Here is a 26654-nt window from a genome sequence, read left to right as displayed (position 1 = left end):
ACTTTTGTAAATGGCTGAAATTTGCCCCAATGAACACAAAAGGCAAGAAAGATTTGATTTAAAATATCCATAATAGCATAATTTTTTTAAGTTTATTTATTTCGCGAGAACAGCACACGCACATGGGGGGTGGGGGGGGCAGGGAGGGGAGGCAGACAGAGGGAATGAGAGGATCCCAAGCAAACTCGGGACTGTCAGCACAGAGCCCAACACTGGATTGCATCTCACGAACCATGAGATCATGACCTGAGCCTGGGTCAAGAGTTGGACACAACTAAGTGAACCACACGGGTTCCCCCATAATAGCATTATTGATAAGAGACTAAAACTGGGGGGGGGGGGGTGGAGGAGGGAATGTGTCAATTGGTAAATGGATAAATAAAATGTGGCGTGGCCTTACTCTGCCTACAATGGCTGATCTATATGGTTTGACTACCTGGAATAGTACTATGCATGAGCTTCCTTGCAAAGATTGAAATGTGAGGATTCGAGGCAGAGTGGCCTGCTCAGAAAACAATCCCCACTGTATTCAACATAACGCCCACCAGCACGTCACTTTGCAAATGGTAGAAGGAGCAAGTGCTAGAAGTCTGAAATACGGAAGGTCTTGGGTCCTCCAACATCCTACATTTAAAAGGAAATGATATGATATTGATTTATAATTCTTTTACACTGAAAGTTGGTGTTTCAAATCCTGTTTCCTTAGGTACCTGGTTAATCCTAGATTAATAAGACAAACTAAAAAATTCTTGTGTATTACCTGGATATCTAAATGCTTCAATCAGTGATAAAAATAAAAGACATTTAAATGTAAGTAATATAGGGGCGCCTGGGTGGCTCAGTCGGTTAAGTGGCCCACTTCGGCTCCAGTCATGATCTCGCGGTCTGTGAGTTCAAGCCCCGCATCAGGCTCTGTGCTGACAGCTCAGAGCCTGGAGCCTGTTTCAGATTCTGTGTCTCCCTCTCTCTGACCCTCCCCCGTTCATGCTCTGTCTCTCTCTGTCTCAAAAATAAATAAACGTTAAAAAAAAATTTTTTTTTAATAAATAAATAAATAAATGTAAGTAATATAGGGGGATTTCAGAGAGCATAAGGGAGACATGTTTTATTACGGGGATGGGGTTTCTCAGGAACTCTCCTGAGAAGGTAGCATCAGACGTGTTAATGTACAAGGCTCACAAAAAATAATATAGTTAATAAACACATTCAGCATATTCTTAGGAATCATCTTCTCTCTACATACCATCAACAATGACAACAGAGAGATACAAAGTCATTGGCAGGGCCATATCTACTTAGACTCATGTCTAAATGAGATCATAAATAAAGGTGGAGGGTAAGCTCTAAGTTTTTGAAACACACAGTAATAAATAAATTTTTAAAATCAAATATTTATATCAGAACTTATTTATAGTGGTGCCTGGGTGGCCCAGTCGGTTAAGTGTCCGACTTCGGCTCAGGTCATGATCTAGCGATTCATGAGTTCGAGCCCCACATTGGGCTCCGTGCTGACAGCTCAGAGCCTGGAGCCTGCTTTGCATTCTGTATCTCCCTCTCTCTCTCTGGCCCTCCCCTGATCATGCTCCCTCTGTCTCAAAAATAAATGAACACTAAAAAAAAGAATAATAATGACTTATTTATAAAACTGTAAGTTGCATTTAATAATATATCTCAGTGAGCATGCTTGCATGTCAGCACAAAGGCAAGAAATACAACTTGATTACTGCCATCCCACTGCCCATTTTCCAGACAGGAAACTTGAGCTTCCTCAAGTTTCTAATCAATCAACATTATACCTAATCACTATGCCGGCATTAAACAAAGCTTCTTGCTAAAATTTTAACAGCGGACATACAGAACTACTCTTGGTTCCCATATCAGGTTAGGTTAGGTTAGGTTAGGTTAGGTTAGGTTAGGTTAGCACTATCTAGAAAATGCAAACAAAGGCAGGTCAGAGACCAAGTCAACCAAGACCTGGGATCCAACTTGTCCCTCTCCCTCTCAGGCCCTAATTCTCAAGTTTAGAAGTTGGCCAGCTATTCTTTCCTCAATTTCTTTTTTTTTTTTTTTAATTTTTTTTTTTCAACGTTTTTTTATTTATTTTTGGGACAGAGAGAGACAGAGCATGAACGGGGGAGGGGCAGAGAGAGAGGGAGACACAGAATCGGAAACAGGCTCCAGGCTCCGAGCCATCGGCCCAGAGCCTGACGCGGGGCTCGAACTCACGGACCGCGAGATCGTGACCTGGCTGAAGTCGGAGGCTTAACCGACTGCGCCACCCAGGCGCCCTCTTTCCTCAATTTCTAAACAGCCATTCCCTCTATGTCTTCCCTTTCTGAAATTAATTACTGGTTCTGAATATTTTAATAAGATGAATTAAGATAGATTTTTGTTTTACACACTAGATTGAAAATTTTCCCATCTACCTTCAGATAATTAGAGGCCCCCTGGAGTGTTAAAACTTACTGCTTGTGAAATGTTCTTGGCTAATAATAAACATATGGTATAGGGGGCTGTTTCTTAGCAGGAAACTGCTGTCAACATGCTCATAGGGACCTGTCATCATGGGCCCACACAAGGAGGTGAAACAATGGATAATACTGGCTGGCTACATTCCCCCAAGAATAAGCGCAGGGTAACTTTTCTGCCCCCCTTCTTGCAACAACCCTGAATATTCAACAAATGCAACTTCTGTCCAAAAGAGTGTTTTGCCTATAAATTTAACCTGAAGACATCCAAAACAAAACTGCATAAGTTCTGTACCTAAGGTCAGCAGAGAGCCGGTTAAAATGCCAGATCAACTCGGGGCACCTGGCTGACTCAGTTGGTTGAGCGTCCAATTTCAGCTCAGGTCACGATCTCACAGTTCATGAGTTCGAGCCCCACATCGAGCTCCATGCTTACAGCTCAGAGCCTGGAGCCTGCTTTGGATTCTGTGTCTCCCTTTTTCTGCCCCTCTCCTGCTCATGCTCTGTCTCTGTCTCTCTCAAAAACTAAAAAAAAATTTTTTTTTAATTTAAAAAAATATAAGATCAACAATTAACCAAAATAGAAGCTACTTGGGCATCCATAAATGAACATCTAATCCAAGCATGTTCACTTTATTAACTTACAGGGATATATAGTACACATTACATGGCAGCAATAGTTTTAATATGAAATAAAAAAAAAAAAAACACAAGTCTGCAGATTTGGTAGATTTTCTGGGAGGTTAGTGTGAAAAGATGGGTGAGTGCAACTGAAAACCTCCAGTGCGCTCTATATTTATTTTTTTTTACGTTTATTTTAATCTTATTTTTTTTTCAATATATGAAATTTATTGTCAAATTGGTTTCCATGCAACACCCAGTGCTCATCCCAAAAGGTGCCCTCCTCAATACCCATCACCCACCCTCCCCTCCCTCCCACCCCCCATCAACCCTCAGTTTGTTCTCAGTTTTTAACAGTCTCTTATGCTTGGGTCGGCTTTAGCTCAAGCGGTTACTTCGGATGTGGTTTCTATATTTAAACTCGCTGTAACTAAACCTGTGACTTTCATAAGAGGGTGGCCTGTTCCTGTGCACTGTTAGTATATACACACAATATGGACATTGCCCTACATCAGGACAGTAACACAAATCGAATCAGTAGGGTACACAAATATGGGCAGCGTAACTTTGTCAACCCATAGTGGTCATGCAGTGGGGAGCAATTTAAAATAGCGACCAGTATTCTTGCTCAAAGAGGAATTAATTGAAAGTGTAGATGAGCACAGTTTTGATACAACTGTGTTAATATAAATAACTGGTAAGGATGAGTTAAGGCTAATTACACATGTGGTGGGTTTAAAATACGTTAGTAATTTCACCGAAACTCCTCCCTTCAAAAGTCAGACCCTAATTCTCTACCACTTGCATGTGGGCTGAATTTAGTGGTTTGCTTCTAATAAATGGAATGTGGTAGAAGTGATGCCATCTTAATTCTAACCCTATATCAAAAGAAGGATGGCTTCTCTCTGGCTCTCTTTCTATCTTGGATTACTCCTTTGGGGAGAAGTCAGAGGCACATCATGAGGACATTCAATCAGCTGTGTGGAAAAGAGCAGGTGGGGAGAAACTGAGGCCTCACATCAACCATCAACCTGCCAGCCTTATGAGTAAGCCACCTTGGAAGTATTTATGCCAGCTCCAGGCAAGTTTCACATAGCTACCAAACCAGTGAACATCTGACAATCCCATGGGAGAACCCAAGCCAAAACAGCCAAGTTAAATTACTCCTGAATTCCTGAAGGGAAAGGGAAAGGGAAAGGGAAAGGGAAAGGGAAAGGGAAAGGGAAAGATAATAAATATTTACTGCTGCTTAAGCCACTAAGGTTTGGGGTAATGCATTCCACGGTAACAGAGAACTCATACAAAGTATTCTAGGTTTTACTTATTATTTACTTACTTATTATTTTTAATTTACATCCAAGTTAGCTAGCACATAGTGCAACAATGATTTCAGGGGTAGATTCCTTGATGCCCCTTACCCATTTAGCCCATCCCCCCTCCCACAGCCCCTCCAGTAACCCTCTGATTGTTCTCCATATTTAAGAGTCTCTTATGTCTTGTCCTCCTCCCTGTTTTTATATTATTTTTGCTTCCAGGTTTTTTGTAGTGTTTATTTATTTGTTTTTTTTTGGGGGGGGGGGGGGGCATGAGTGGGGGAGGGGCAGAGGAGGAAGAGAGAGAGAATCCCAAGCAGGCACTGTGCTGTCAGAGCAGAACCAGATGAGGGACTTGAACTCAAGAACCATGAGATCACAACCTGAGCCAAAATCAAGCTGGATGCTTAACCAACGGAGTTACCCAGGGTTTTGTTTTTTTTTTAAGATCAAAGATTGGTTACCAAACGTTGGATGTGTTGATGTGCTCCTACACCGAGCACCCTTGCAGATGGACAGTTGATCTCCATTTTACTTCGTGAAAATGCTGAACCCAAGAGAACTTCACAACTGACCTAAAATACTCTACCAGAAATATATCTTTTAAAGCAGAAATTGTTGTTTTGGTAATAAAAGGCAAGTAAAGTGTGGAAAATCCCTCTACATAACTTCAAAGGTTCCTCCTTTACCCTCATGATGAAAATGGAGATTAAACATGATGTAAAAGGTTCCTCATGACCTAGCCCTACCAAAAATCTCAAGCTTTATTTTCTGTCACTCCTCCTAAATTATTCATACTTTTTGGCTCATAATATTGGTCAGCAAGAATTTTGGAAGACTTTACAATGGTTTAAAAGTTAAACTTTTTAAAAAAAACTTTCTAGAGGTCCTGACTAGCATGCTTTTGGAGATTATCTTAAGCTTTCATTGTGTTTGAGTTATTTTTCAACTCTTTTTAAGTTATAGAAAATGGATTGTAATGCAAATGGTTTTGTCTATACAAATGCAAATGAATTGTGTCCAGTGGAGATGTGGTTGATTATTGTCCTTTGGAGAGAGACCAGTTTTGCATATCTTTGTAAATTCATCTCACTACTCCTCAATGTTTATAACTGCATGGTGTTTTTTTTTCTTTTGAAAATTATGGGAATCCTACCGATTCCCTCAGTAATTACTCAAATAAGTAAAATCTTTGATATGTGTTTGTTCTATATTTGTGTGAGACTCATGATTTAACTTTCTTTTATTGAGATATAATTGATATATAATATGCATAAATTTAAGATGCACAATATAATGATTTGATATATGTAAGTATTGTAAAATGATTGCCACAATAACATCCATCACCTCACAGAATTATAATTTTTTTCTTGTGATGACAACTTTTATGATCTACTAGCTCAGCAACCTTCAAGTACACAATACAGTATTGTTAACTACGATCACCATGTTGTACATTACATCCCCAGAGCTTATTTATCTTAGAACTGGAAGTTCGTACCTTTTGACCCCTTTACCTAGCCTCCACCCCTACCTCTGGCAACTGCCAATCTGTTCTCTGTATCTATGAGTTCATTTTTTTTTTATTCTACATATAAGTGACATCATACAGTATATGTCTTACTCTGTCTGACTTCTCTCACTTAGCTTGATGCCCTCGAGGGCCACCCATGTTGTTGTAAATGTTGTGGGATTTCCTTATTTTTTTATGGCTGAATGATATTCCATTGTATGTGTGTGTGTATGTATGTGTGTGTATATAGATAAATAGATATAGATATATAGATATAGATATATAGATACAGATGTAGATGTAGATATATAGATATAGATATATAGATGTAGATGTAGATATAGATATAGATACCATATTTTCTTTATCCATCCATCTGTTGATGGACACTTGTTTCCAGGTCTCAGCTATTGTATGTAATGCTGCAATAAACACAGGGATGCAGACATCTTTTGAAGATAGTGATTTTGTTTTCTTCAGATAAATACCCAGAGGTGAAATTGCTGGATCATATGGCAGTTCTATTTTTAAGTTTTTGAGAAAACTCCACTCTGTTTTCCACAGAGGCTACACCAATTTACATTCCCATCAACAGTGCACAACATTCTCCACCTTCTCGCCAACATATCTCTTGTCTTTTTGAGGATAGCCATTTTAACAGGTCTGAGATAATTCATTGTGGTTTTGATTAGCATTTCCCTGATAATTAATGATGTTTAGACACTTTTTATGTACCTCTTGGCCATGTGCATATCTTCTTTGGGAAAATGTCTGTTCAGTGTTTCTACCCATTTTTTTTTTATAAAAAGGAATTTTGGAGACGTTAGAATCATGTAGTAAGCAAGTGAGACTGCACGTTAAATAATACAGGCTTCAGGGGCGAACTACAGAGTGACCTACCACAAGTGTTCCCTGTTGCATGATTTCTACCAGTCAATTTCCTCACTGGCTATTGTGCTTTGAAATATTTTTCCAGTCAAAGGCTATGTCTGCAGTGTTCAGAAGACATGCTCTGGCCTCTTAAGACTGGGGCTCCTTTATATACGGGGTGCTGTCCATGAGTTTCCCAATACAGACCTTTGAGAGCATTTTAGTAATTCTCAGGAAGGCCAATAATTGCTGACTTCCTCAAGCTTGAACTTCAGGCACAACTGGACATTTCCACCAGCAATCAACCAAATTCGCAGTCTTTTTAATTTCAATTCCAGTATACATAACAATTCTCAGTCTCATTAAACCTGGATGAAATATTAAGAACTCAATGTTTGCTAATCTAAGACTTGTACCGAGACCACAAAAAACTGCAGTTAGGAATGCCCTACAAAATCAAACAACTGTATTTTCCAAAAGTATTTTGTACAGCACTTTAAATAATTTACCAAGGGATTCCTGGGTGGCTCAGTTTGTTAAGCATTTGACTCTTTTTTTAATTTCGTTTTTACATTTATTTATTTTTGAGACAGAGAGACAGCATGAATGGGGGAGGGTCAGAGAGCGAGGGAGACACAGAATCTGAAACAGGCTCCAGGCTCTGAGCTGTCAACACAGAGCCCGATGCGGGGCTCGAACTCACAGACTGCGAGATCATGACCTGAGCCGAAGTCGGTCGCCCAACCGACTGAGCCACCCAGGCGCCCCAAGCATTTGACTCTTGATTTCGGTTCAGGTCATGATCTCACGGTTCCTGAGTCCAAGTCCCACATCAGGCTGTCTCTGCTGTCAGCAAAGAGCACGATTCAGATCCTCTGTTCCCCTCTCTGTCCCTCCCCCGCTTGCTCTCTCTCTCAAAAATAAATAAACATTTAAAAATAATAAATAAATTACCAAAAAAGCTACAAAAATCGTATTTACCAAGGCACTTCTGTTAAATAAAAATACTGTTTTATGTTAATTTACAGGGCTATGTGTAGTGTATTCCAGTTTTCTCTTCCCTATATCACAAGCATTATCTACACACACACACACACACACACACACACACACACACACACACACACACGTATACTGCTTTCCACAAATATGATGAAAACCAGAAGCATACTCAGAACTTGAAGACTTTGCCCTTGGCCTCTGGGCTGCTACCACCTTCCTCTGCAGACATGTCTGAATTCCCTAACCACTGCTGCTGGAGACCTCCTTGTCTTTGTGTCTCTACTGACTATCCTCCATCTATTCCTAACATCCAAAATATTTTCTTCTGAACCTGAATTCCTCATGTCATACAAACCGAGCACTGCTTCTGACTTCCTATGTGGACAGCGCCCGCCTTCCTTCTTCATAAGCAAGTGGGAGCTTCCCAACATTGGGCAGAGGCCAGCCAAGGTATCTCTGAAGGCTGAGAAGGACACGCCCTGCAGAAACCGATGAGGGGGGTTCTGCAGAGGCTGGCTTACTCGCCCTCCAGGAAAAACCAAAGTGAAATAACTGTATGCAGAGCAGTGGAGAAAAGCCTGCAAAGGGTAGGCTTTTCTTAGAGTCAATCACCAGGCTGGGCAAGTGCCAGACCTGGCCCTCTGCCCCATCTCTAGCTCCAGAGGCCCCCTTTCCACACCACATCTCTACCATCTAAGTTCAGCACCTACATGCTCTACAGCCAACTCAGGTGGGCTAAGTCACTCCACGAGAGGGCAAGCCCAGCCTGGAATCATTCTCCCTCTCTGCTCCTGGGGTCCGAGTGAGTAAGCTCCAGCTCTCCAGAGTTCTTTAAAAAGGTACTACCAAGGGGGTGCTTGGGTGGCTCAGTCAGTTGAGCATCCAATTCTTGACTTTGGCTCAGGCTGTGATCTCATGGTTTAGGGGTTCGAGCCCTACATCAGGCTCTGCACTGACAGCACAAAGCCTGGTTGGAATTCTCTCTCTCCCTCTGTCTCTGCTCCTCCACTGCTCGTTCTCTCTCTCTCTCTCTCAAAATAAATAAATACACTTTAAAAAAACGAAAAAGGTACTAACAGGTTTTCTTCTTGGGTGCCAGCTCCCTATGTGGCAGCTGATTGAAAGCACATTCCCCGGTGCTTATGCCTGTTTTTAAATCAGATGGTCTTTTTTTTTCTATTGAATTGTATAAATTATTTATATATTTTGGATACTAACCCCTGTCAGATAAGTGATTTGCAAATATTTTCTCATTAAGTAGGTTGCCCTTTCACTTTGTTCATGGTTTCCTTTGCTGTACAAAAGCTTTTTAGTTTGATGAAGTCCCACTTGTTTATGTTTGGTTTTGTTGCCTTTATTTCTAGCATCAAATCCAAAAAGATAATTGCCAAGACCTCTGTCAAGGAACTTACCACTTATTTTTATTTCCAGAGTCTTATAGTTTCAGATCTTTAACCCATTTGGAGTTGAGTTTTGTTTATGGTATAAGGGTCCAGTTTCATTTTTTTGCATGTGGCTTTCCCAACATCATTTATTGAAGAGAGTATCTTTCGCCATTGGTTTTGTCATAAATGAACTGACCATATATGTGATGGCTTCTTTCTGGGTCCTCTAGTCTGTTCAATTAATCTATCTGTTTTTACGCCATTTTAACAATATTTATTCTTCCAATCCATGAGCATAGAATATCTTTCCATTTATTTGTGTCTTTTTCAATTTCTTTCATCAAAGTCTTAAAAGTTTTCAATGTATAGGTCTTTCATATCCTAGGTTAAGATTGTTCCTAGGTCTTTTACTTTTTTTGATGCAACTGTAAATGAGATTGTATTCTTAATTTCTCTTTCTGATAGTTCATTATTAGAAATGCAACTAATTTGTACATACTGACTTTGTATCCTGTACTTTACTGAATTTGTTGATTAGTTCTGGTAGTTTTCTTGGTGGAGTCTTTATGATTTTCTATATGTAATATATCACATTATTTGCAAGTAGAGATAGTTTTACTTCTTCCTTTCTGATTTAAATGCCTTTAATTTCTTTTCTTGCCTAATTTCTCTGGCTTGGACTTCTAGCACTATGTTGAATAAAAGTAGGGATAGTGGGCACCCTGTCTTGTTCCTTATAATAAAGGAAAATATTTCATCTTTTCACTGTTGACTATGATATTAGCTGTGGGCTTGTCATATACGATCTTTATTATGTTGAGGTACATTCCTTTTATACCCAGTTTATTGAGAGTTTTTACCATGAATGGATGTTCAATTTTGTCAAATAGTCGCTTTGTATCTATTAAGATGATCATATAATTTTCATCCTCCATTTTGTTAGTGTGGAGTATCACATTGATTGATTTGCAGATGTTGAACCATCCTTGCATCCCTGCAATAAATTCCATTTGATCATGGTGTATAATCCTTTCTTTTTTTTTAATTTTTTTTAACGTTTATTTATTTTTGAGAGACACAGAGAGACAGAGCATGAGCAGGGGCGGGGCAGAGAGGGAGACACAGAATCCGAAGCAGGCTCCAGGCTCCGAGCTGTCAGCACAGAGCCTGACGCAGGGCTTGAACCCACAAACCGCAAGATTGTGACCTGAGCCAAAGTTGGTCGCTTAACCGACTGAGCCACCCAGGTGCCCCAGTGTATAATCCTTTCAATGTGTGATACTACCTTTAAAACAAATTTTTTAACACATGCTGATTTAATCCTCTAAATTTTGTATATGCTGTAGCCAATGACTGGAATGGTTTCTTCACCACATTCAAGACAAAAATCCAAGATATTTAGCATAACATATAAGATCGTTCATGACCAAGCCCTGCTTGGTTATGTAGTGCCTCCACTACTCTCACGTCCCAGTGATCTTCTGTTACACATCCTTAATATCCCTGCTCAGACATCATCTCCTTTCCAAGACCTCTGTAATCATTGATGTATTTATAAGCAAAAAGATGTGACATTCCAGGTAAATGAAACAGCATTGGGGAAGCCTCCTATATCTGGATGAAGCCAGGCATTTTGCAATACACAAGAAGTTTGGTGTGGCTGGAGACAGAGTGAGAGAATAATGAGAGATGACCATGCCAACCCATGCCTGGTCTAAAGCCAAAGCAAAGCCATTTCTGCAATTTATTGCCGAATGGAGATCGAAGGAAACAGACTGGAAATAAACCATAAGAGATACAGGGAGGCCATGTGAGGAGGCTATTGCAATTGTTCAGGTGAAAGATCATGAAAACTTGGACCAGAGTGTTGGCAGTAAAGGCTTAAAAAATAATAAATAAAGTATATATAGTGAAAGACATTTGGAAGGTAAAAGAAACAGACCTTGATGATAGTTGAGAATGAAGAGGTGGGAAACATGTAGGAGGACACCTGTGTTTCTCACCTAGATAACAGAACAGATTATGGTGCACTCACTGAGAGGATGAATAAGAAGAGAAGTAGAGCTTATGGACCTAAGCATCATACCCTCTGAAAGTATAATCTTTAAAATTATAAGAAAAAGGGTAACACATTTTCTAGAGCAATGAAAGCTCTGAAACATATCTGATTATATATACAAAAGCTAAATTTTCTGGGTAGGATATTTTAGTTCACTGGTAGGCAATCCACTATAATCAAACTACCGTCTCATGAAATCTTCAGGTAGTAAACTCTAGAGAAAGGAGAATAGCTAAGTAGGCTAAATGATACAGAAGGATAAGGCTTATCCTGGCTCAGATGCGAAGAACACCAGGTGGCCCTTTCCAAATGATTTCATCTCTGTCCCTTCATCTGAAAAAGGAATTCATGAATAGCAGTCTTACCCCAAGTGCAAGATACATTCAGTCCTTCTAAACTGTGATGTTATTCATCCCAAAGTGGATTTTTTTTTTTAAGCTGAACTATCCAGTTTGGCTATCTACCTGAATTTAATCACGCAAATAATCACAAAGTATCCTTATTAGTTTGTTATGTTGATTTCCTGACTGAAAGTTCATTTTCTATCAGACATTCTATTTGAACTCTAATTCCTATAGATTTAAGATGCAGGCCTCCCTGGGTTTTCATAAGCAAGTACATCTTGTGTGATTACCTTGAAAAAAGGTAATTTTAAGTTGGTATATATATGATAAATATTATTTGAGTATTGTCCATCACCACTAGACTGGTCGTAACTTAAAACTGATTGTAAAAATAGTAGCTAAAAAGATAAGAATAAAATAAAAAGAGAAAAATAATGAGCACAAAATATAATGGAAAAATTAAAACAATTAGGTATGGATTATTATCTAAGTAATTCCTATAATGTCTACCTAGTTGAAAAATAGTAAGTTGGTAAAAAAACAAAAACATGCAACATCAGATAACAAGATGAAAAATGAGGACAAATAAACTCATCATTTGACCTATTCAAGCAGAAGTATAAATAAGCCAATTTTTAAGATTTTGAAACTTTTGAGTGTGATAGGGACTGCAAACGATATTAAGAATAACAAAAATTTGTTTAGGAGTGAGAATGCAACATAGCAATGCTTTGGTTAATGAGGAAATTATGATATTGGCAAAGTGTGCTCAATAAGGTGATTTCTCATCCTGATAAAGCATAATTTAACTTTAAAAAAAAATTATTCTACAAAGTCTTACTTTAAATCCTTTTAAGTGTATCATAGATGCTTTATAAGAAGTTTCTTGTAGCCAACACATTTATTTAAAGCCTTCCCTAATGTCCAATAAAATGAACCACAGTAACGAAAATGTTACATCAAATGATCTCTAATGTCACCAGAAGCAACCCAACCGTATACATAAACCACAGGGAGTTGCTATTAGTTAGATACCAGGTAGACTAAGTTGAGTACAGATAACAGAACAAACCGATCTCCCAGCTTAAGAGTACTATGCAACATTGCAAGAAAAATGTGGAGAATGCCCTTCAGGTTTCCATTGAAACTTTCAGCTTCAAAAATATACAATCCAAACAATGAGCAGGATACAAAAATGCAGGAAGACTGCTCTTACTCTAGTCTTCTTTCCACAGATCAGCAGTGAAGAAAGTTAGACATATGTCTCTCTACGTATATAAATACACAGTCCTCAAACCTGCTTCCTACACTGAGAGATATGGCCTTGAGGACAGCCCAATTTTCAGTGAGGAATCAGGTCACCTGCACTAAGACGAAAGCATTCTAACCAAGAAAATGAAAAGTCAATCCTTTGCCAAGCATCATTTTAAATTCCAAAATTACCAAAGAGCATGGCTTACCAAGAAAAGGAAGATCGCCTATATTCAAAACAACAAAACTCCTCAGATTTCATCACAATAGGACACACCAAATTATCTGACTCATTGGACAGAAGTTACAACAAATTAAGGAAACATAATTCTCAGGCTGTGCCTTTGCACACCAATTTGTCTCTCTCAGGTCATGAAAATAGAAGCAGAGAACATATGCTAGGCCATCTCCTAGCCATCCAACCCATTTTCCAAGCAGAGGACCTAAAACTCAAGCAGAAAAACAGCATCAATTACAACTTCATTCAAAGATGAAGCAATAAAAAAAAAGCTTGGGACTTGCACAAAATTTCTTAAAGAGAAGAAAAGAAACACAGAAATTGAAAAGATGGATAAAGATAGCACTTGCGAGGATTCATTTCAGGTTACAAAAGGATTTTTTAGAGTAAACTTACTTCCTATTTACAAATATATTAAAGAAAACATGTGCTTTATAAAATAGGAAAGTTGGAAAAGAAAAAAAAAAGAACACCAGAATTAGATAAAACAAGATCTGGCAATGCTAAGGAAAGAAATTAAGAAGAAAATAAAATAATAGTATTGCCAAACTTAAAAATAAACTTCAAGCACACTAAGGAATCTACTCCTGAAATCATTCTTGCACTTATATGCTAACTAATTTGGATGTAAATTTTAAAAAATAAAAAATAAAATTTAAAAAATACATAAAACAAAAATAAAATAAAATAAGACTGTAAAATCAAAAAAAACTGTGGATTGGATGAATAAATGGTGTTACCATGTTTCAGCATAGACAAATTCATTACAGTAGTGTAATACAAAAGTGTTACAAGACTTTCCATTCTAATTGAGAGTAATTTGGGCCCCATTCTATATATGTTGAAATATTATTATTGCTAAAATTATCTTATAATTTCACTTTTCAGTTATACAAGTGAAATATTAATTATAGGAAAACATGGAGAATAATATTTTGATAAATTTTTCTTACATAAAAAAAAAAAACTACAAGCAGTAGAGAATGGACTTTGTACTTCAGAAAGCTTAATCAATGACATGAAGAACAGATTTAGAAAAACACAAAGAGGAGCTCCTGGGTGGCTCAGTCGGTTAAGTGTCCAACTTCAACTCAGGTCATGATCTCTGAGTCTGTGAGTTTGATCTCTGATCTGTCAGCACAGAGCCTGGAGCCTGCTTCAGATTCTGCGTCTCCCTCTCTCTCTGTACCTCTTCCACTCACTCTCTGTCTCTAAGAATAAATAAACATTAAAAAAAAAATTAACAACAACAACAACAACAAAAAAAAAACCACGAAGAAAACAACAGCACATAGACCCAAGATGACAGGCAGAAGATAGACATTAGAGACCCAATATACAGATCAGTGTTATGCCTAAAGAAAAGGGGGGAAAATGTATCATTTTGTCAAAGTTGTCTTCAGAGGCAGAACATAAATATGTTGCTGGAAAAAAAACCAAAATGTTCCAGGAAAAAAAGAGGTTAATAAAGATTGAAAAACTTTGAGATACATCCTGGTAAATTTTTTACATTTCAAAATTGAAAAAGAATTCCACAAGCTTCCTTGTAGATAGAACTCTTCTACAAGGAAAGAGAAACGAGCTGACTGCAGACTTCTCCACAGGTTTAAGTGCTGAACAACAATGAAATCATATTTACTCTGTGAGTGTGTGGGTGTGCACGTGCATGCATGCACAGGAGCACAAGCTAGTGTGCGCACTCTCCTGCTTTTGGAAGACATGATGAAGGGAAAGATAAGACACAATCTTCATGCGAAGAGAATTCTTGATAATGGAAATGACTGTTCTGGGCAACCTTCCATTCAAAAGCTAATCTTATTTGAATTTTTTTTTTTAATGTTTATTTATTTTTTGAGAGAGAGAGAGACAGAGACAGGGCATGAGCGGGGGAGGGGCAGAGAGAGAGGGAGACACAGAATCCGAAGCAGGCTCCAGGGTCCGAGCTGTCAGCACAGAGCCTGACGTGAGGCTCGAACTCACAGAGGGCGAGATCATGACCCGAGCGGAAGTAGGACACTCAACCGACTGAGCCACCCAGGCGCCCCAAAAGCTAATCTTATTTGTTTTTCAGGAGTGATTTCTGAGATTTCTTTCCCACAGCTATTAGTGGCTCAGGAGACCAGCTCTCGTTTTTAGGCATTCACAGAGAGAAGTCACACGGCAAAGAGTGACACCTCCCACAATTCTCTGATTTCATGCATTTGTGAAATAATGAAGGGGATCAAGAAGAGTTCTGCTAATGAATGAGAAATGAATGAGAAATGAAACGAGAGTGGAGTAGAATGGCGAGGGTCACCAATTGCAGCCAGACTGCCTGGTCACTTACCAACTAACCGACCTTAATCACATAACCTTTTGTCCCCGGTTTTCATCCGAAAAACCAGGATCAGTAAAATAGTACCTGGTTCATAAGCAACAAAAGGGAGCAACGGATTCATTAACTCCTTTTCCCTCATTGGTCAAGGATGGGCCCACGGTGCTAAGTCAACCCCACTTCATTTGAATGCTGACATGATTTTCACAGTTGTCCCATCCCACCCTGGAGCAGAAAGTGACAGGTATGGGGACTCTGGCTTGGGAGGAGCCACTGTCTGATTTGTGTCCCTGTTTTGTGTCACAAAAACCTTCTGGGAACTGATCACCATAACAATGGCTAGAGCTCTAGGTGGTGACAAGAGGATGTGCATTCAACAGAGTGCCTCATTCCTTATCTTTGTAATCCCTCTGGAATCGGGTTTACTAGCTCAATCAGGAGGTGTCAGTACGTCAAGAACTGGACTTGAAGAATATGATAACATCTCACTTCAAGGCCCACCAAATTGCAGAAGGTGCCACTAGAAACAACATGAAGTCGTAACTGTCCAGAAGCCTTTTACTTTTTAAGAGGAGCTAGACACGGGCAATATTTAAATTTGCCTATGGGGAGTCTGAGCTCTCTATAATGCTGTGGCAAGGGATAAAATTTCTCCTGCTGTTTAGTTTGTCATTCTATGTCATCCTGAATAACAACAGGATTGAAACAATAAAGGGCAATCAGAACAATGTTCAAAATATCACTGCTCTCATCAGATGCCTCCTCAAGTTAAATACTACAACATCCAGCCATAAACATAACACCCTTTAGCAGTGATAGCAACAGTTGAGAATTTCTTTAACACATTACTCCATCCAGGCATTAGCTTCTGAATAATCAGCAATTAAATACACTCTCACCTCAAATGCTCCAGGTGAAATAAATTTTCCAGTCTTCAAAAGGTTTTATCTCATGAAGATAAGACCATATTAAAAAGAGTCAATGCTATGTAGACTCACATGCCCTCGTGAAGATGGGAATGATTGTTAAATTAGCCTCCATTTATTTGTTCTGGATTGCCATTCAAGGACTAAGTTGTTCTCAGGGTGACACAAAGCAATGGAGATTTGTCATAGTTTCCTTACGTACTGACTCTTGACACTAGCAGTCTGTAGTCTTCTCAAGTGACTTCTGACTTTAGAACCGAAAACTAGTCTTTTGAGAAAGCATATGGCAGATTGATGAGCATTCTTTCTTTCCTCAAAAAAATCTTTTACCACTGTAATAAGCCAGATGGAGAGCTCTTTTCACTTTGATCTTTCCTCTAAGAATGACAAATGCACATTTTTAAACCTAGGTCCTTTATATTAGCTGAATGCCCGATAATAGTAATAATGATAGCTAACATTTGATGAGTTCTTATTCCATAACTAAGCACTAGTGCTTTGATTAGACACTCATTTTATTTTCACAAGATTATAAAGTAGATATTATTACCCTTATTTGAGAGATAAAAGAACTGGGACAAAGGGTGTTTGAATAACTGACCCAATGTCCCTTATGCTGGGCAGGAAATAACAGTACTCAAATTCAGTTCTATTTGGATCCAAAATCCACACTCTTATTAATCACTATATACTATATTGTCCTAGTGGCCTTAGATTTCACAAAGAATCTGTATAGTTGCTCTCTCTGAGGGTTTTAATCATTAATACAGGTCAGTCAATATTTTATAGATCTACCAATGTTTCCCTTTATTTTTAGTTTTCAAGTCACATTCAGATATAGACTTTCTCGGTTAAGGTTAGCACAACATTCTTACAATTCCACCTCTTGCGTTTCCAGGAAGATAGATGATATCCTGTGATATAAGCTGGAATATTATGTTCTGTTGCTTGTATGTGTTCAACTTTACACTATTATCCAGGTTCCATTCTTCTGTTTTGTTGTGACTTACTGTGTTGCACTATGTCAAACAAAAAGCCTTCTCCAATAATATAAGCTTATGCATCTTCAGGGGGACTCCACCTAAAAACAATGGCGTCCAGTGACATTTAGCTGTCCTTTTCCTAAAATATTCCCTATTCCAGTCTACTGAGCTATCCCATGGCTGAAGTAGTTTTACTTTTACTTTAGGGAGAGAGAGAGAGAGAGAGAGAGAGAGCGAGCGAGAGTGAGAGCGCAAGAGTCAGGGAAAGGAGCATAGGGAGAGAGAGAAAGAATCTTAAGCAGGTTCCATGCTCAGTGCAGAGCCCAACACGGGGCTCGATCCCATGAGCCTGGGATCATGACCAGAGCCAATATCAAAAGTCATACACTCAACCAACTGAGCCACCCAGGTGCCTCTCTATTTTCTGACATTTTAATACTAACTTCCTTCCCTCTGCTATCAGAAAACTTCAGCACACTATCCCTGAATCTCTGTAACTCTCAGGACTCTTCTGAGATTTACTCTGTACTTCCCATCCTCTGTCCTCTTGATTCCTCTACTATCTTTCTTTCTTCCGACTTATTTTCCTGCTCTCTTCTTGCTACTTCTTTAGCTTTTATGTGGAATTAACAGAACAATTTTTTTTCAAATATGCCATAATTTCAGAAGCTTGAGATTTCAGATTTTCTGCTCACTAAATTACAAAATGTTTCTATAAAAGTTTTCACTTCGCTTTTATTTATTTTTATTATCTACTTACTTCAAAACAATGTGCTCAAATTCATCTATCACAGTGTACATTTGGGCTGGGCCAGTGGGGCTATGATACTTTAGGTACTGTGACTTTTATACTTCAATTGCAAAGTCAAGAAAAAAGAGTTAAAGGGAACAAAACATTTTTGTTGAAGCCTTTAAATTGAAAAATTAAATCAAATAAGAGTATCTGAATTTCCTTCTGGTACAATTAAAAGAACATACATGTATTTTTATTTGTGAGTCTACCTAAATATTCTGACTTTCCACAAGATATTATAGAAAGCATCTTCTTTTTCTACCCTTACCATTGATTCATGCGTAGCTATGATACACTAGAAATTCAAATTATAACTGGTTGGTTGGACATCCCCACACCTGTGATCAGTTTGTGAAAAAAGATACACAGTTATACCAACTTTTTAGTCTCCTTATATCTTCTTTATGTTTGTCATGGTTTGAGTTAATGTGTGTAACTCTTACCTTAATGAAATTGATGTTATGGTCAATCTCATCCCCAGCCCAGATTCTTCACCCCTCTCTGCATCCATGCGCTTTGCCATGTGATTCTGCAGTTTATCCCATTCAAATTGTAAAGCATATTGCCCTACGCCTTGACTTTGGGTTTGGCCATATGACTTTGACCAATATTTTGAAAAAGATCAGGTGTTATTTCTGAACTGAGACCTTACAAGTCCTCAGATGTTCTCTCTTTTGTGTTTCTACTATTGCTAGAAGAGGAGAATGCCTAGAAAACCTGCTGATTCCAAGAGGAGGATGAGAAGTCCTTGGAGCTGACTCACCCAGCCAACCACCTCAGCCAAGAACGTCCAACCCCATCTACCCACAGGCACATGAGCTAGATAAACGCTTGTTTTTGTATGCCACTACTTTTTGTGGTGACTGGCTGTGTGCCCTTTTTACAACAATAGCTAACTAATATAGATATTTACAAGAGTGAAATGTTCTAAGACCAGCACTTAATGGATGCATGTGCATTCACCATAAGCCAATCTAAATCAAGAAGACTTCTCCATGATTTCTTAAATGTCCCGTTTTAAGCAAAATGAGGATTCAAAACACAGATATAATAGGAACTGCAAATTGCTGAATTCTCATAAACAATAGCTATAGACAACAAGCAATTCTTATTATACATAAGATTTGACTTGCTTTACCAAAAGGCTTAAAAATCACATTTTAGGACTATGACTACACTAAAGAGCAGACCTGAAAGCTACCTTTGAAGGGGATGACAAGTTATTTAAAACATAGTCATTACATGACTAGCATTATCACTTGTCAATTAATTTTGGGTGATTTCTTTGATTTTCTTTTGTCACTAGAAGTTTTCTTTTTTTAATTTTAACTCACATGGGTCAATCCCAAAATTTAGCCAGTATAATAGCGTGCTTAATTTTATTTTTGCATTCCACAGTCCTTGATAATAGCAAACTAATTTCTGTGGCTGCATTTGATGAAAATATGCTGATGAAACTCATATTTCACATCATTGACTATAATGAGCCATTTTATCAAACTGTCCTTATGACAGTATTATAGAGAAAATGATAAATTTACTAATTTATTCACTTGAGATTCCATTTGAAATTTTTAAAAGAAAGGAAAAGATCAATGAAGTCAGGTAAATTAGGCTTTCACCAAATGATGCTTCCGGGTCTGTATAAAACAATACCACTAACCATCCCTGCACTTAATGAAATGCTAACACTAAATAAGGGTTGATTAATTATCACTGTTAATAAAATTCTTCAGAACAAATATGTAGCTGTGCTACAATATGCCCTATCGTGAACACATATTCACAATGTTTACTCATAATCAGTATAATCACTACCATGGTTTTATATCAGAATTGTTTTGGTTTTTTTCACATTGTTGGAATTTTTTATTTTTACTAGATTTTTAATTTGAAAATTATTAGTAAGTAGCTATATCAATTAATGAGAGTTACCAATCATTTTGTGGGACATATCTAAAAACTTTGAAGTAACTGGAAACTGTAGTATAGTATCTCTTTCTGAAATGTTGATGGGGTTGATATTGGTACAGACACCATCCCATGTACAATGTGCTAAAATAAAATGTCTTTTGTCAATTATTGTGTTCTATAGAATGTATGCTCTCTGAACTCTAGAAGCAGTATTAACTTAGAGCGTGGCAGGGTCTTCATGGTCTGGATATATCCAAACAATCTTCAAGTGTTATATGACCATGACATTTTGTTTTGGAAACCTTTCTCAATATAAAATGAATTCATTGATTTTTTTTTCCATTTACAAGCCATCAGCAATGAAAACAATTGCTCTAATAAATTATTTAACTTGATCTCTTCTTGTGGGGTTTATTCCACCACCAATGACTCTCTTATCTGTAAGAATACACATAAGTAGAGAAAGGTTATTTTAAATGGCAACTATGTTCTTCATAAATGTTCACAGAAAAATGCATCGATGCCATAATAGACACTGTTTCCTTCCTTTCTAATTGTTCCCCTATTTCTACTGTTTCTCAGATACTACCGTAAAACTGCTGCCTTCCTTCAATCCAATTAATACCTTCCCAAATGATGAATTCATGGTGATGAATTCTAAAATGATGATGAATTCTAAAAGCAGCTGTTAAGATTAAAAGAACATGACATTCTTAATGGCAGTGCACAGAGAAACAATGAAAGTATAATTTCGGGGAAAACAAGAACAGAAAATCCTCATTAAATAACGGAAACATAGTTTGAACTTTAAAATTTAGTGCTGACTGCCAATATCCTCTGGGGCTGTCAGGTGTGGGGAGAGTCCTTTGAAAATAAACTGTTTCAATTTAGATCTATCTCTGCCATTCCAGAGCAATCAGCTGCTCTGTAAAATAATAATAAAAAGAAGGGAAGAGTTGATCTTATCTCTTTCCTCATTTGGTTATAAATGAATGGTCTGCTGTTTATACAATCTTAAAAACAGTACTACAGTAGTCAATGTATCTATGCCTCATCATAAAATATCCAATCATCACCACCATCATCTCTAAAAATTATTGAGTGATTTTTATGTGCCAGGCCCCAAGAATTTGCTCGTATTGGCATATGCATTCCTCTTCACAACCTTGTGAGGTGTGTAATATATTCCTGTTTAACAGATAAAGACACTGAGGTTCTGAGAGACTCAGGCAATCACATATGTCCTATTATTAGTAGATGGTGGAGCTGGGCTCAGACCCATCACAATCCAGTATTTCTTAATGCCAAAAATTCAACTTCTGAGGCTTTCATTTGAGCCTCTGTGCTGTAATTCATAAAGAAAGATAGATGAGGAATTATTTACTTTCATGACATAAAGAAATATAGCACATAATTATGCTTCCAAATATCATCAATAAACTACTGAACAAGTGATCCAGTTCTCTTTCTGTTAGAAAAAATTAGGGTTGGTCAACCCAGTATTTAGAAAGTTGACAGGTTTCACAAAGTGACTCTCTAAAGGCTATCTTTGTCACAAGAAGTTGGTCTAACTCCCTCATCCTAGACAAATGAAGAATTCTGTCGACTCAGTAACAGTCAACAGTTTTATTTCATGGTTACTTTATAGATGGAACACATACAGCATAAAACTGCATGTAAAAAATATCCCATTCTCATTTTCAAAATTAAAATGATGCCTTTAAAAGACGTATACAAGAGGGTGCCTGGGTGGCTCAGTCTGTTAAGCATCCGATTCACTCAGGTTATGATCTCACCGTTCGTGAGTTCAAGCCCTGCATCCATCTCTGTGTTGACGGCTCAGAGCCTGGAGCCTGCTTTAGATTCTGTGTCTCCCTCTCTTTCTCTCTCTCTACCCCTCCCCCACTTGCAATCTCTCTCTCTCTCTCTCTCTCTCTCTCTCTCTCTCTCTGTTAAGAATAAACATTTAAAAAAGGAAGTAAAAGACATATACAAGATTCCCTTAAATAAATAGAAGATGGATGAACGAATGAATGGATAATACTTGGTTTTGAATCACGAGTTTATTTTCAAACGAAACCCTAGGGAGGAGGTGCCGCGTGGTTATGTGAAATTGTCCAGCGACTTCTCTGTATCTTTCTGACATTCAGACTCTGCCTCTTTCTTGTCTACTGCTCCACGAGAACTCACCTCTGTTAACTGATGATACTGCCTGACGACTGGCCCCCTGGGTCTGGTAAAACCCACCCAGCTTATTCTCAGTAAAGGTGGACATTAGAAAGGCTACAAGAAAAGATCCAACAACCTTATGTGATCCAACCGAAACACATTTGTCATAATACAGAGGCAGTGTGTCTGCCCCCAAGGAAATAATGTGTTCTTTCTTCTTCCCATACAGTGAGAATTATGTAGTGAACCATGATTCTCTTTTGCTTTCACCTCCAGGAAGGTCAAAAACAAATTTAAAGCCAAATCATGCAAGACTTTATTGTGAGGTTGTTTTTTTTTTTTTTTTTCCTTCTGGCATAATTTACTCTATTTTGGCTTTTCCTGCTGTTGGTTTTATTTTTATTTAACTAATTAAGCATCTCTCCAACTGGATTTCCTAGAACACTAATTCTTATATATAAATAGATATTTTGTGGGGAAAAAGTTTCCTTTTTAAATGTATTTGTGAAATGTTGCATAATAACTATAGCCCCATGCCATCCCCAAGAGTCACTTAGTACTGATTTAAAAAAAAAAAAAATTCAAGTCCATTTAACCAAAATTCTAAACAAATTGGATATGGGTCAGTTTTGCCATGATATCTGTAAATATTCAGAATATGCCTTGGAAAAGAAACACTATGCTTTTTCATTATATATATTTCCTGAAAGCTACTTTATATCTTTGGGGGAATAAAGACAGTAAGAATGAATGAATGAATAAAAAATTAGAATTGAAAATTTTCTCCAAAACTACATAATACATAATTTTAATTTCCAAGTTGTATTCTAAAGCACAGTCTGATATGCAGAAACCTGTATACCCATTATGACCAGACTATTTGAAGAAAGAATTTGAAGCAGCTTAAAGAGACACAAATTTAAGAGGATCATTGAAGAAAAATAAAAGATAAGAACCAAGTAAAGTAAGAGAAAGAAAAGGTTAAGTCAAGAAAGATAAAATCATTGAAAGAGAAGATATTGTAACAGATCACAAAATTTAACCTTGAAATAGTTACCTCCAAGATGTGAAAAAGAAACAAATAAAGAAAATACACATGTGGTTTTAAAATGAATGCTGTCTGGGGCATCTGGGTGGCTCAGTTGGTTAAGCATCTGACTCTTGATTTTGGCTCTGGTCATGATCTCATAGTTCGTGGGATGGAGCCCCATGTGGGGCTGTGCACTGACAATGCAGAACCTGCTTGGAATTCTCTCCCTCCCTCTCTGTCTCTCTGTCTCTTTGTCTGTGTCTGTCTCTGTCTCTGTCTCTCTCTCTCTCTCTCTCTCTATATATATACACACACACACACACACACACACACACACACACACACACATAGTGCTCTCTAATAAAAGAAAGCTGACTGTTATCAAAAGTTATAAAAAAATTGGTCATTTGGAATTATAAGAAGGGTTTATCGCTTAGAAAAATGATATTTAAGAGTAATAGTCTTGTAGACATCACTAAGCAATGTCATTTTAAATGTGTGTAATTACAGATTTGTTAAGTATGTTTTGGGAGATTCTTTTTTGATTTATATCATTATGTTAGTTTTAGAGGTACAACATAATGATTTCATATTTGTTTCGAGTGTGAAATGGTCTCAATAAGTCCATTTAACATCCATCACCACATGATAGGGAGATTTTTAATAAATAGTTCATAAATTGTAAGTGTAATGCTTTCAGTAAATAAAGCTAGAAAGGACTCTCTGTCAGTAGGAAACCCAGGTAAATGAGAGAAACGCACCCTCATATACAAACCTTATAAGAGAACAAAGAAAGCCTGTTTTGTAACTCACAGATGCCTTGCAAAGATCAAGGCTATAAAAAGAGGCTAGGTGGTAGATTTTGGAGGGATTGATGAAGAGATTTCTCTGGAGAGAGCCAACATGGCATGATTTAGGTCTTGTTAATAGGGCTCCGTAGGGGACTAGAAGAATCAGCAGAAAGAGACTGGAAGCCAGGACCTAAGGAAGAAGATGCAAGTGACTTATCAGGAAGAGTAATAAATCCACTAACCTGGCCCACTGAACTGTAAGCCTCGTGAGGGCAGAAACCACAAACGCCATGATGACCTTCATATCGTCTATGCCGAGCACAATCCATAGCACTACCATTATCTTACTCTCAGCTTGCCTGTTGCATCAAAGTACTATTACCCAATAGCTATCATTATGCTTTATAATGTACAAAGTCTTTCGCTCCAGTCTCCCTCCATGAGATTTCATTTCACCCACAGAGTTCCTGTTCCAAAATTCTACTGTGCTTTTTCTCCCTACTTTCCCAATCTCCCTTCAAACTTGTCATTTAATCAAAAGAATAATTTCAACTATTATAATTAAGAAAAAGTAAAGTGCTTAAATATCCTTATTTCTTCATTCTAAGGTATATTGTTTACATTTAATATTTACAAAATTCAGATGTATCTAAAAATGGACCCATATATTTAATATAGCAGCATTTTTCTCCTCTTTAAATATTATTAAATAAATGATAAACATCACAATCATTGGCCCCTGAGAGTGGAAGAAACATAGTAATTAATATCAATAAATATCTGGTATTTCATATTAACTTTCTTTTCTAATAATTGCTCTCTTGGGAGCAAAAAACAGAAAACAATTCCATCTAGCTAACGCTGAGGAAGGAATTTACTTGCTCACATAACTGAAAATCCAAGGGATCAAGCCTGGCTTGACCCAGGCAATTGACCGATGTCTTGAAAGCTCTGCCTCCCTCACTATCTCTACTCTGCTTTGTTTTTTGTTGGTTTTGGGGTTTTTTCTGGTTGTTGGTTCATTTTGTTTGTTTGCCTTCATTTTTGTGGCAGGCTATATCCAAGAAAAATGACCACCCAAAGATTAGTTGGTCCTATGAGTTTTCATCCCATGGATGAGAGGGTTTCTTTGCTAACAGAACTGACAGAAGGCCAAGATTGTGATGAACTGTGGGGGAGAAGGGGAACAGCTAGAAGGTCAAGATTTCTTTTTTTTTTTTTTTTTTAGTTTTTTTTTTTTTAACGTTTATTCATTTTTTGATAGAGAGAGACAGAGAGTGAGTGGGGGAGGGGCAGAGAGAGGAGACACAGAATCCAAAGCAAACTCCGGGCTCCGAACTGACAGCACAGAGCCCGACATGCCCGACGTGGGACTCGAACTCACGGACCGAGAGATCATGACCTGAACCGAAGTCGGACGCTCAACCGACTGAGCCAGCCAGGCGCCCAGAGGATCAGGATTTCTACTGTACTTTTTTAGGTGACACTGCACAATAGAACCTCAGGTGGTATGGGTTTCCCCATGTTTGGATTTCCAATTCTTGTTAAATTCAAGTTGGGCCTCAGTAAAACGGCTTGTTCTAAAGAATTTTCAGAATAGGGTTAACATCCCACAGCGAAATCAGATGTTCCTAATTGACTATGGGAAACAAGAGTTACCATCTTTAAACATCTTCAATCCATTCATCCAAAGACTACTAATACACTTCTTAGTCGTGTGTTGTTTTTTCATGACCGTTTCAGTGCCCAGGGTGTTAAAATTCTATCCTCTAGGACTTTGTTTATTCTACATTTCTTTTAAAGGAACTAGAAATCATGAGGTCCAAAAGGGACCATCATTGCCATTCGATCTGCCATCGCTATTACCAGTCACCTCATAGTGAAAGCCAAATTCAGAAGAACTGAGACTTCCCAGAGGTGGCAAAGAAGACAAGTAGCATTCAATGCTCTTTCCGACATACATTTTTGTAAACTTAAAGTGTAAATCTGCCTGTAAAATCATTTAAACACATTTATCTTAATCTCCTTATAGTTTCAAGGACATGTAACTTATGTTTCAGAGACTACAACATTGCTGGAAAGAAATGGAAGTTGCAACTGAGTTGTAACTCGGGAAATATTTCAGGCTGGCCCACTGAAGTGTCTCAGTGCTTTCTTTGGATAAGGAGGGAAACGGAGTTGTTTAAAATTGAGAAGTTTCTCCCATTTCATTAAAAAAAATTTTTTTTAAAGAACAAGAAATTTTAAAGTGCAACTGTCTCTAAACATGAAAATAACTCCTCCGAATATCCCTTTTAAAAAGTTTGCAAGCTGCAAAGACACTTACTTTATGCCCTGTAGACTTGACCTTAACACCTTAAGATGTGCTACTGCCTTCAGTTGACTCGAGGGTATGAAAAGCAATTCCTCACACTTTATCAGCTTTTGACAATAGGCACTTATGGGCCTAAGTGATCTAAAATAGATTAATGAGGCACTAAAGTACTTTAATGAATAATGGAGCATTTTAAAATTTATTTTGTTTTTTAATTCATTTAACTGCAATCCATTTAGCAGCTGAAACACTCCCTCCTGAACATATTAAAAGGCATTTTACGTTGAGGTTTTTCTTAATTTATTATGTTTCATTTATCATTTATTCATTTTATTAATATATTCATCGAATTG

Source organism: Panthera uncia, chromosome C2, assembly GCF_023721935.1.
Source record: "Panthera uncia isolate 11264 chromosome C2, Puncia_PCG_1.0, whole genome shotgun sequence".
In the NCBI taxonomy this organism is placed as follows: Eukaryota; Metazoa; Chordata; class Mammalia; order Carnivora; family Felidae; genus Panthera; species Panthera uncia.
Note: the sequence above shows the minus strand (reverse complement) of the source record.